An 11016-nucleotide genomic window follows, 5' to 3' on the forward strand; every position below is an offset into this window, starting at 1 on the left:
TTGATTAGGGATAATCAAATTCAACTCGCAATATGAACCTAGATTATATTTGGACTTTTGAATGATTTAAACCAATCAGGTAAAGCATAAACAGAAGAAATAACAATCACTTGAGACATCGATAATGGAAATTATATTAAAGATTCACCCTATTTATTTTGGCCAACTGATTCACCAAAAGTTAGACCAAAAAGAGTTTTTACTCAAATCCAAAGGCTGGTGGATCGATTCAGCCCTTGGACTAATGATTTGTAGAGTTTAATGCTTGTGTGTAGGTCAGACGTGGGCGAAAACGGCAAAGAATCGACATTCGAAGGAGTGTTTGTAATAAATAAGGACGTTTCGCCCACGTTTGACCTGCACACAAGCATTAAACTCTAAAAATCATTAGTCCAAGGGCCGAATTGATCCACCAGCCTTTGGATTTGAGTAAAAACTCTTTTTGGTCTGATTTTTGGTGAATCAATTGGCCAAAATAAATAGGATAAAGTTCAAGTGTGTGCTATTTTGACGTTATTCTATCCAAAAACATCTAAAAAGACATAAAAAACTATAAAAAAAAGTGCTAAAGTAAGTGCGAAAACTAAATAACTGAAATAAGTAAATAAAAATGCAAGAAACTCTTGCTTATTTGCTGAAGTTAAAGTAAAACTACCCTAAAAACCGTACCAAAAGATAGAGGTTTTTGACCCCTACCAATCCTTCCAGCTATTGGGCTCAAGTTGATCTTTGGGCCTTTGATCCAAGCTTAAGTCTTTTGTCTATATTCGTTTCTTAATTATATTTAATCGAACATACATTTAACAAACATATTAGTCCAAATAAATCAGCATTTAATTTTAATGCTTTACTATGGAAATATTAATTTCTTTTAATATTTTTTTCATAATCAAAATTAATGTGGAAATTGTGTATCAACATCCCATTTTGATGTTGGCAAAAATTCAGAGGTTAAGAACAATAAAATTAATCTCCCCCATAATAGTTGGACTTACTTTGCTTCTGGATTCTCCTCCTAAGTGTTGAGCTACTGAAAGAAATTTTACTTAAGATTGAAAAATGTTAGACGATGTGAGTTCAATAATAAAATTGAGTTCAGAGTCAGAAGCATGGTATATCAGAGTGAATTATCTCAAAGGAATAAATTGGCGTAATGATACTGAGTGAAATTCCTTGTGATAGTAGTTAAGGATTAAGAGTTACATTGATGAGGTATCAGAGTTATTTGTAACGTCCTTATTTATTACTTATGTATCAGAGTGTTTGAGTGTCAGAGTGTTTATCCATTGCTTATTATTTTGCTTAAGTGTTGATTGATTATAAATGTGAAAAGGCATATATCAGAAGCAAGTAATCAAATAAAAGCAATATTGGAAAAGATAAGATGATATACATAAACATCCAGCATACAACAGATAAGACTAAACAGTCTATAAGCACATAAGAAAGGCTAAGTAAACAAATAAGTTCCTATCCTATCTACTTAGGCTTAAGGTTCACTAGAACTACATTAGACTTTCTATTGGTTTTTTATGGGTGTTGTTGCTACTGAGATGTTGCTACTGAAGCTGTTCCAGTAGAAGTTGCGGCCTTATCTTGTTTTGCCTTTTGTTCAGCCTTAGAGATTTTCTCCCCCTTTTTATCAGCATCTGTGATGGGCAAGGTACCTGGAGGTTGGCCATTGATAAGCTCATATTTGATCCTAATAAACATACCATGTATGATTTAGATGAGGCGAATTAAGGCATGTAATAAAATGAGGACTAACAGAGGTTTTTTTATGCAGATCTAAAAGAAAAGACGAAACAGCTGCCATGCAGCCTGTTTTCCAGGAAAAGCTGATTAAGACCCGATGGACCAACGAATAAAAGGAAGAAACGCGAAGGACAACAGGAATAGTGAGGCGGTAGCAGGAGTAACTAAAGTAATATGATGAAAAGAGATTCGGACCTTGAGTGTTCAAGTGTCCAAAGACAACACCCTTTGATTGAAAGAACAATTTCACCTTTTGCGGAACAATCTATTTTCTATAATAATTAGTATTATTTTATTTTGGAGCCTTTCCTCCAATATATAGCGAACAGTAGGTGGAGGAAAGGACACACTTTACTTTTGGGATAATTTTGTTGGAGAGAAGCTTCATCTTTGGAAGTAGAAAAACTCTCACGAGGAGCCAACAACCTCCATTAATGGAGAGTTACTACTTACCTTCTGGCTGTTCACTCAGTACCATGAGTGAGTAGTCTCTTGAATGGGTTAAGCCAGCTTAGGGCTGGAGCTGTAAGTACTCTTAATCTTTTTATGAATGAATGTAGTTTATGCATATGGTATTTAATGATGCTCTTCAATGCATGTTTCAATACTTGTTATCGAGTGTTTATGAATGATGGGAGACTGCTTTCATTCTCACGTATCTCTCATTAAATATGTGAAACCTGAAATAGGAATATTAAGGTTTTATATCAAGGGTTTTCTGAAAGGAAATGTTGCTTTGTGTTTAATGCAAGAAAGAACCATCTTTAAGGACGCTTGAAGTTGTAGTAAGTCTTATGATCTTAAGAATGCACGAGAGTTGACTTAAGTGAACCTAAAGCAGAGACCTTGACTGTGCCATATTGCATTCATGAATAAATAGACCAAAGTTATACTATAGCTCCTTGTTCTTACCTGTGGATTAGCCTGTTCCGCCTTTTTATTGCGAAAAAATCAGTATTTTCTAAACGAACTATTAGAAGATCTATTTCTCTTTTAGCGATTTCTAACCAAGTGTTAGAAAACCATTTCCAACTAAAGAAAGAAGTTACGTCCCTACGAACACCCTGTTCTATAAGGTTTTTCGGGTTAAAATTATTCATCAATCCCTGAGGAGACGATACTCTACTTACTAAAATATTACTTGTTTCTAGTGCACTTGCTAGAGTCTACTTTTAGGACAACAAGTTTTTGGCGCCGTTGCCGGGGATTGAAAGCAACAATTTTATCTGAAAATTTATATAAAACAATGTGTTTTTTATCTGTTTGTTCAATAGTGTAGGCAGGTTTTTCTTGCAGTCTATGCGTAGAGCTGGACCGCCGGCCTTTCCAATCGATCTTGAGCTAGAAAGAACGTGTAGAAGGAATCAGACGGCAGCTAGACGAACAAGACAAAGACAAAGAAGAATGGCTGGTCGTGGAGCAAATCCCCCACCTATGCCTGAAGGTGAAGGTGAAAACAACAATCCTCCAGTCATGAGGATAAGAGATTATTCTAGACCTACCACTAAAGGGCATTCATCATGTATTGTGATGCCTAACGAGGGGAGCAACCTATTCGAAGTCAAGGCATCAATGATACAAATGCTACAAGCTGCTGTCCAGTTCAGTGGGTACCCAAACGAAGACCCAAATGCTCATATTCAAGATTTTGTTACCATGTGTAACACCTTCAGAATGAATAGGGGGGTAGCTGACGATGTAATCAAGTTAAAGCTGTTCCCTTTCTCTTTAAAAGACAATGCAAGAATTTGGTTGAAGAACCTTCAACCCGGATCAATAGCTACCTAGCAGGAAATGGCTAGTGCGTTCCTAATGAAATATTTCCCACCAAGACAGGCTATCAAACTAAGAAATGAGGTGTCTCATTTTATACAGGAAGAAGATGAGTCCTTAGCTGAGGCTTAGGAACGTTACAAGGAGCTGTTGATAAGGTACCGAACCATAAAGTTCAAAACTTTTACAATAGGGTCACCAACACATACAAAATTCAAATCGAATTTATTGCAAATGGTAACCCCAAAGATCTTGAACCACAAGCCCTATATGATCTCATTGAAAGAGTAGTGAGCACGATTTACAACTGGCACTCAGTAAGAAGCGATGGAAAAAGGACTCCAGACTCTGATACATTCTCAAAGCTGACAACACAGGTAGAACAGCTTGCGAAGCAGATCAGCAAGATAAATGTCTCGTCCATTCACAGTGAACCACCATTTTCTGATGAATGTGACTTCTGTGGTGGTCCCCATTTCAACGTCAACTGTCCAGGGGTGAAACAAGGAAAAGCCAACCAAGAACAATGTGACTATGCTGGTTACAATCAAAGAAATCCACCAAATCCTTATTCAAACACGTACAATCCTGCGACAAGGAATCATTCGAACTTTGGGTGGACCCAGCAACAACATCAACAAGAGCAATCGAGATACCAGCAACAGCAAGGAGGTCAATACCAAAGACAACCTCAACAGCCATACAAACAGCATGTTCAGCCTAAGGAGGAGATTGAACCAGACCTGAAGACCATGATGATGCAATTCATGAAGCAAACTCAGGCGTCCATTAAAAATTTGGAAACCCAAGTGCATCAATTGGCATCATCGTCTTCATCCAAGGAAAAATGGATTATTCCAAGCAATACTGAGCCTAACCATAAAGGAGACATCATGGCCATCACACTGAGGTCTGGTAAGGAAACTTCTAACCCTATGATAACTAGCAAGGTTGCTGATATTGCAGGTACTTCTAAGAGAGCCGAAAAGGTGGAAGAACAAACTGTTCCAAAAGATATCAGGCCAGTTGCTAAAGAAAAAGAGTCAGATCAGATTCAGGGGGAAGCATGGAAGAAGTACAATCCACCTCCTTCCTATGTACCACATGTTCCTTATCCAGCCAGACTCGTGAACAAGAAATTAGAGGAGCAAAATTCCAAAGTCCTGGATACATTGAGAAAGCCGCATATCAACATTCCATTTGTGGAAGCTCTAGCTCAGATGCCAACCTATGCCAAATTCCTAAAGGACATTCTGTCAAACAAGAAGAAATTGGAGAACATCTCTATGATCCAATTGAATAGAGACTGTTCCTCAATACTGCAGAACAAGCAGCAGCTTCCTAAAAAGCTAAAAGATCCAGGGAGTTTTTCAATTCATTGTTCTATTGGTAAATTGAATATTGAAAATGCATTGTGTGACCTTGGGGCTAGTATCAATCTTATGCCATACTCTGTTTATGTAAAGTTAGGGCTAGGAGAACCCCAACCCACTAGGATGTCAATCCAATTGGCTGATAGATCTGTATGCTACCCTAGGGGGATTGTGCTAGTGAAAGTAGGAAAATTCATATTGGCTGCGGACTTCATTATCATGGATATAGATGAGGACTTGCATGTGTCGATCATCTTAGGTAGACCGTTTTTAGCCACGGGTAGAGCCTTGATAGATGTGGGAGAAGTAATTATTTTTTAGAATAAATGGTGAAGAGATAATATTTAAAATGAATGAGGCCATAAGGCGTGAAAAACACTAGTGATGACACCTGCTATTTCCTGGATGAGTTCCATACTTTATCTATTTCGCAGGCACATGATCAAGACACATTGGAAGCACTACTAGGAGAAGAGGTAAATGTCTGTGAAGGAATAGGCTGTTCCATAGAAACAGAAACCTCACCACTTCCACCAAACATAACTGAGCTCTCACACAAAGAACCACCTGATGTACCCATTGTCCAGATATCTAAACCAGAACTGAAGCCACTACCATCACACCTTGAGTACGCGTTTCTTGATCCACCAAATGCTAGCCCAGTGATTATTTCTGCTAAGTTGACCCCTGATCAAAAAGCCCAACTGCTAGAAGTTTTAAGACAAAACAAAGATGCTATTGCCTGGAAAATGGACAATATCAAAGGAATCAGCCCAGCAATATGTGTTCACCGAATCCTCATGGAGAAAGATCACAAGCCAAGTGTGCAACCACAAAGGAGACTTAATCCATATATGAAGGAAGTGGTCAGGAAGGAGGTGATTGATGCACCTCACGGCGTTGTCGGTACCGCAAGGCTCACTAAGGGATAAGTGTACCCCGTCGTTATCAAGTAATAAATCTGGAAAGTCCAGGTATCGAATCCACAGGACTTATTTACCACAAGTATCGAATTACTTGGTCTCAGGTGTTATCTAGGCTTTGTTGGTTTTGAGTTTGTTTGTTTAAGTTAATCTACTCCTAGGTTGAATTACGCTACTCCTAGCTAAATTATACTAGTTCTAACTAAGTTATTCTACGCCTAATTAAGTTAAACTACTCCTAATTGATCTTTCACTAATGCAATTACCCGAAGGAACATGGTATGAACGATAATAATGAAGTTAGGTTATTAGGTCTATTGATTAAAAACCTAATCTAAGTCACTTGTATTCAAGGCGATTAACCCTACTTACCCTCCTGAAGTTCCTAGTGCGTGATTCCCTTGTAAGGCCGAAACTAGGTCTAAGGCTCAGCAATTTGGGCTTAATCAACTAAGAGGTCGTCAATCTCCTAGGCTCTGACTAGGTCAGATTCAGCTCACAATATGTGCCTACTCGATTTTGGGGCTTTTGAATGAGTTAAACCAATTGAATAAAGCGTAAGACAAAGATTAAACAATTAAGCATAGAACAGAATAAGAACTAAGATATTATTAAAGATGAAGGATAATGTCACAGGATACAATTAGCCTAGGATTCATAGACTGTATCAAAGAGTACAAACAAGGAAAGGTAAAAGGAGATACGAAAATCCCTTTCAAGGAACCTGTCTACTCTGCAATCGGCTTCCGAGGTCTTAAGGACGGACCTTGAATATTCCTCGAGAATGGCTTTGAAGGAGCTTCAATGGAGGTCGGAGAAGATGGAGGAGATGGAGAGGAAATTCAAGGGGAAAGCTAAAGTAATTTACAAATAATGAAAGATGTCTAATTACATTGGAAAAATCCTATTTATAGGCGTGGCTTGGGCCCTTTTGATGACCTATTTCGTGTCCTTATGCAGGTAGGAAGTCGTGGGGCCGATCGTGGAGTCGTGGGGGCGGAATTGGTCTTTTTGACCAATTCCCGCAGGTCTGCTCGCCGAGCAGGGCGAGCTGCTCGGCGAGCAGGCCTCCAGGGGGCCTGCTCGCCGAGCTGGCCTAAAATAGGCCAGTTCGTCGAGCAGTATTGCCCGATACGCCCCCGCGCGGTTGCCGAATGCCAACAATGTGTTTTTCGCCCGAACTTATCCCTGCGCATGCACAAAAACTCCAGATAACATTAGTCCAAAGGCTAAATTGACCCGCCAATCGCTTATTTGAGCAAACGCCTCGTTTGGTGCGACTTTTGACGGATCAATTAGCTTCAAAAGATAACGGAATTATAATATGCATGCCATTTTGGCCGTATTTGCCTAAATTGATCATAAAACGAGCCTAAACAACGAAAAGTAAATAAAACATTTCCAATTTCTAACTAACTCACACAAAAGCATTTAAATGCGAGAATTGCTCGCTTATTAACTAAATAACGCTAAAACCCGTCCTATTCCTAGATCACCGTGTATCTACTTCATACCATCCTCAAACGAATGGTCAAGTAGAAATTTTAAATAGGGAACTCAAGTGGATATTAGAGAAAATAGTTTCCTCTTCTAGGAGAGACTGGTCTCACAAACTTAACGATGCGCCATGGGCATACTGTACCGAATTTAAAACACCTATAGGAATGACACCATATAGATTAGTCTATGGTAAAGCTTGTCATTTACCGGTAGAATTAGAACATAAGGCGTTATGGGCAATTAAAACCCTTAATTATGATTTACAAAGTGTAAGTAAAAAGCGTTTGTACGATTTAAATGAATTGGATGCGTTACGTTACTTGTCCTATGAAAACGCTAAGGTGTACAAAAAGAAAGTGAAAAAATGGCATGATGCCAGAATTACGGTCAAAACTTTCAAAATTGGGGATTTTTACTTTTAATTCCCGATTGAGGTTATTTCCAGGTAAGCTTAAGTCTAGATGGACGGGACCACATTTAGTTACTAATACATTTAATCATGGAGCTTTGGAATTAGAAAATTCTAAGGGAGAACGATTCAAAGTTAACGGTAATCGTTGTAAAATTTATTATGAAGGAGCTCCAATCCAGGTAATTGAATTTGTGGAAATTCTAAAAACCCCTTGAGGCTTCTTAAGGGATTATTTTTATAATTTTGTTCTTAGTTCGTAGTTTGTAGTTTTTAGCTTTTTAGCATTTCATTTTATTTTAGTTTAGTAATTTAATTAGAAATTAATAGTTAGATTAGAAAAAATAAGTTTTGATCATTGAAAAAGATATTAAGAAAATATGTTCGTATCTTACTAAAAAAATTTGTTTTTAAGTCTCAATTGAAGTTTTATTAAAATCTCTACAGGGATTTTTAAAATCTCAACCGAGATTCTTATTTTACAGCCTTTAAGAAGTTTCTGTTCGTGTAGAGATTTTGATAATCTCTACCGCGACTTAGGGGGGGTTCGACACTTAATTCTTTGCTCATAAGCAAAGAGTGTCGCGACCGAGATTCCAGGAAGCTCGATCGCGACATGGTCTTTTTCTGTGCTGGTGACATTATTTTCTTCTCCTTCCTATTTTTCACTAGGCATAAATACGAATTTTTAATAAAATTTTCACCAAAAGGTACCAATTGGCACCTTTTCAATTTTAAAAGTCATAATTTTTCAATTTAAAACCTATAAATTTAAATTTTCTACAGAATTTTCATATCTTTTCATCTCATTTCAGAAATTCTAAATTCTTTGTTTCAAATTTCTTAAGTTTACAGACACCAAAAATTACTTAATCATGACTTCTACTCCAAAACAAATGAAGAAACGTAATTCCGTTTGCGGAAAACGTGTTGACATATCAGTACGTTATGGTGCGTGGTTCCCCATTTTCAACGACGATGAGGGACGATGATATTTGCACTTCCGCTACGTCATGTTCTGTTGCATGATGTACATGGACGAGTTCTTAAATGATGAACTCGGAATCAGCGGCGATATGAATCTTTACCTTAATAACTTAGGATGGGCTAAATTTTCATCCATGCGATTCCCAATTATAGGAAATTGGGCAGTTGAGTTCTTTTCAACAGTACGATTCGTCGACAAGCGGCGAGTTCGTCTCAGTTTCCGCAACAATGGAAAAGAATTTACATTCGGTTATCCCGAATTGCATGCATGGTTTGGATTTCCACCACGGGATACATCACAAATCCATCCTGGTAGAGATATGGCGTCTAGAGATATTTGGAGGATGTTGACAGGATTCTGGAGATTTAATCCACGTCTTGCATTCAATAAATCTTTTAATTCCAACTCCATACTGTATCTCCATAAATATCTCTGCTACAGTTTATTTGGTCGTGTTTATGGAAGTATAGTTCATGACACGGATTTATATGTTTTAGTAGACGTACTTCAAGGAAGTATTGTGGATTTATCAAAAAAATTGATGGAAGGTTTGATATCTGCCTCACGTTCGAAGAATAAGAAGGTTGGGTATGAGAATATAGTCTGTGGAATTATTCTAGGTGCCAAGAGCACAATTTCCGTTCTTAGGAGCGCGAATGAACCATTTCCCGTCCTTGACTTCGAATTCTTGGAAAGCGGAGGACTTGTCAAACGAGAGTTCCGTCTTGGTTTACGGTTTCTTTCTTCACAAGAAAGACAAGTAACAGTTCAAGCAAAAATAAACCGGGCTCAAGCACGAAGAATTACCATCAAATGGGATGAAGATTAAATTTTGTTTTGATTATGTTTACTATGTTTATGCATACTCATTTGTGAATATGTTTTGATGTTTTTATAATCAACGTATATATTTCCTGAATTAATGAAACTATCAATTCTATTATTTATTATGAAATTTTAGTTTAAGGAAAGCCCTTAAGGCTAACCTTTAATTTAATTGTTCAGTTTTTAAGTTTTTCAAGGATTAAATATCATTAATGGAACATAAGTGCAAGAAGAAATTAATTGGTCAAAGTTGAAATTGTCAAAAAAATGCAGATTTTTGTGTACATGTCAAAAATCTCGGTAGAGATTTTGAAAATCTCTGGAGGAACAGCGAACAGGCCAGACAGGAAGAAAATTTCTTCCTTGAATTTTGTCTATCGCGACCGAGATTCCAGGAATCTCGATCGCGACACACACGTTTCTGTCCGGAAATTGACTGAATTTGCACCCTTTTCCTATTCTAACTCATAATTACAAACCTTTTCTTCTTCCACATTCATTATCCATCAATCACATTTACATTCACCTCAACCTTTCACCAATCAAAACACTTTTTCTCTTCCCCAAAACAAGATTTTTTGTTCTTCCCCATATATTTTTTTCCTATTCACCTTCTTTCCCAAACACAAACCCTAACTCAAACATTTCATTGTTCCAGTTTTTCTCCCATCTCTCTATTTTCTCACACCAAAAGTCATACACAAACACCATGCCTAGATAAAAGAGAGTTGCACACAAAACTCCAGCAACTTCAGCTAACAGATTACGGGTCCAGTATCGAGCACCCTTTGATATCAAGACGGATGCGGAAGGAAGACGGTATAGGCACTTTTCCGGTTCCAAAATCGAGTTCACCGACATGCCTTTCTTGGATTTTCAAACGGTGAGTGATTTTTCCTTTTTCGAAAGGATTAATGAATTATCAAGCGTTCTTGGATGGGAGCAATTTGCTAGTATGCATTTCCCACATAGTGAGACAGATATTATCGAGTTTTTAGTGGCTTTGTCCTATGATAAGAGAAATGGTAGGATTTCCTTTAGGAATTCGGGTAGGAGTTTTGATGTTGGATATGAAGAAATGGGTAGTTGGTTTGGCTTCCCTACACAAAAAAATTTATACTAAGCCCAAGAATTTTCAAACCAACCCGGTTTGGCAATCTTTGACGGATTTGGATATTTTTCGTCCAAAAAATACTTCAAGTAAATTAATCAAGGATAATTGTGTTTTCTATTTTCACAAATTTTTATCCTATTCGCTTTTTGGAAGAGTCGAAGGGTCAAAGGTCCAAAGTCGGGATTTGTTTATGTTGGATTGTTTTTTTAAGGGTTTGAGGATTAGTATTGGGATGATTTTTGATAATCTGCACCGAGCTTCCGTTTCCATCAATAGGCAAGTTCATATGGGTAATTTAATTACCGGAATTGTTTTGGGAGCAAAGGGTGATTTGGCGGATTTTCAAAACCTTCCTA

At 37.6% G+C, this 11016-nt stretch overlaps 1 non-coding gene across 1 annotated transcript; it reads right to left on the bottom strand.

Moving 5' to 3' along the window:
* Positions 1–3597: 3597 nt before the first annotated feature.
* LOC136228301 (small nucleolar RNA R71) lies at positions 3598–3703 on the bottom strand. The gene has a single exon (XR_010688631.1). It is a non-coding gene; the product is annotated as a small nucleolar RNA R71 (small nucleolar RNA).
* Between the last annotated feature and the right edge of the window lie 7313 nt (positions 3704–11016).

The sequence above is a fragment of the Euphorbia lathyris genome, chromosome 4, assembly GCF_963576675.1.
Source record: "Euphorbia lathyris chromosome 4, ddEupLath1.1, whole genome shotgun sequence".
NCBI lineage: Eukaryota > Viridiplantae > Streptophyta > Magnoliopsida > Malpighiales > Euphorbiaceae > Euphorbia > Euphorbia lathyris.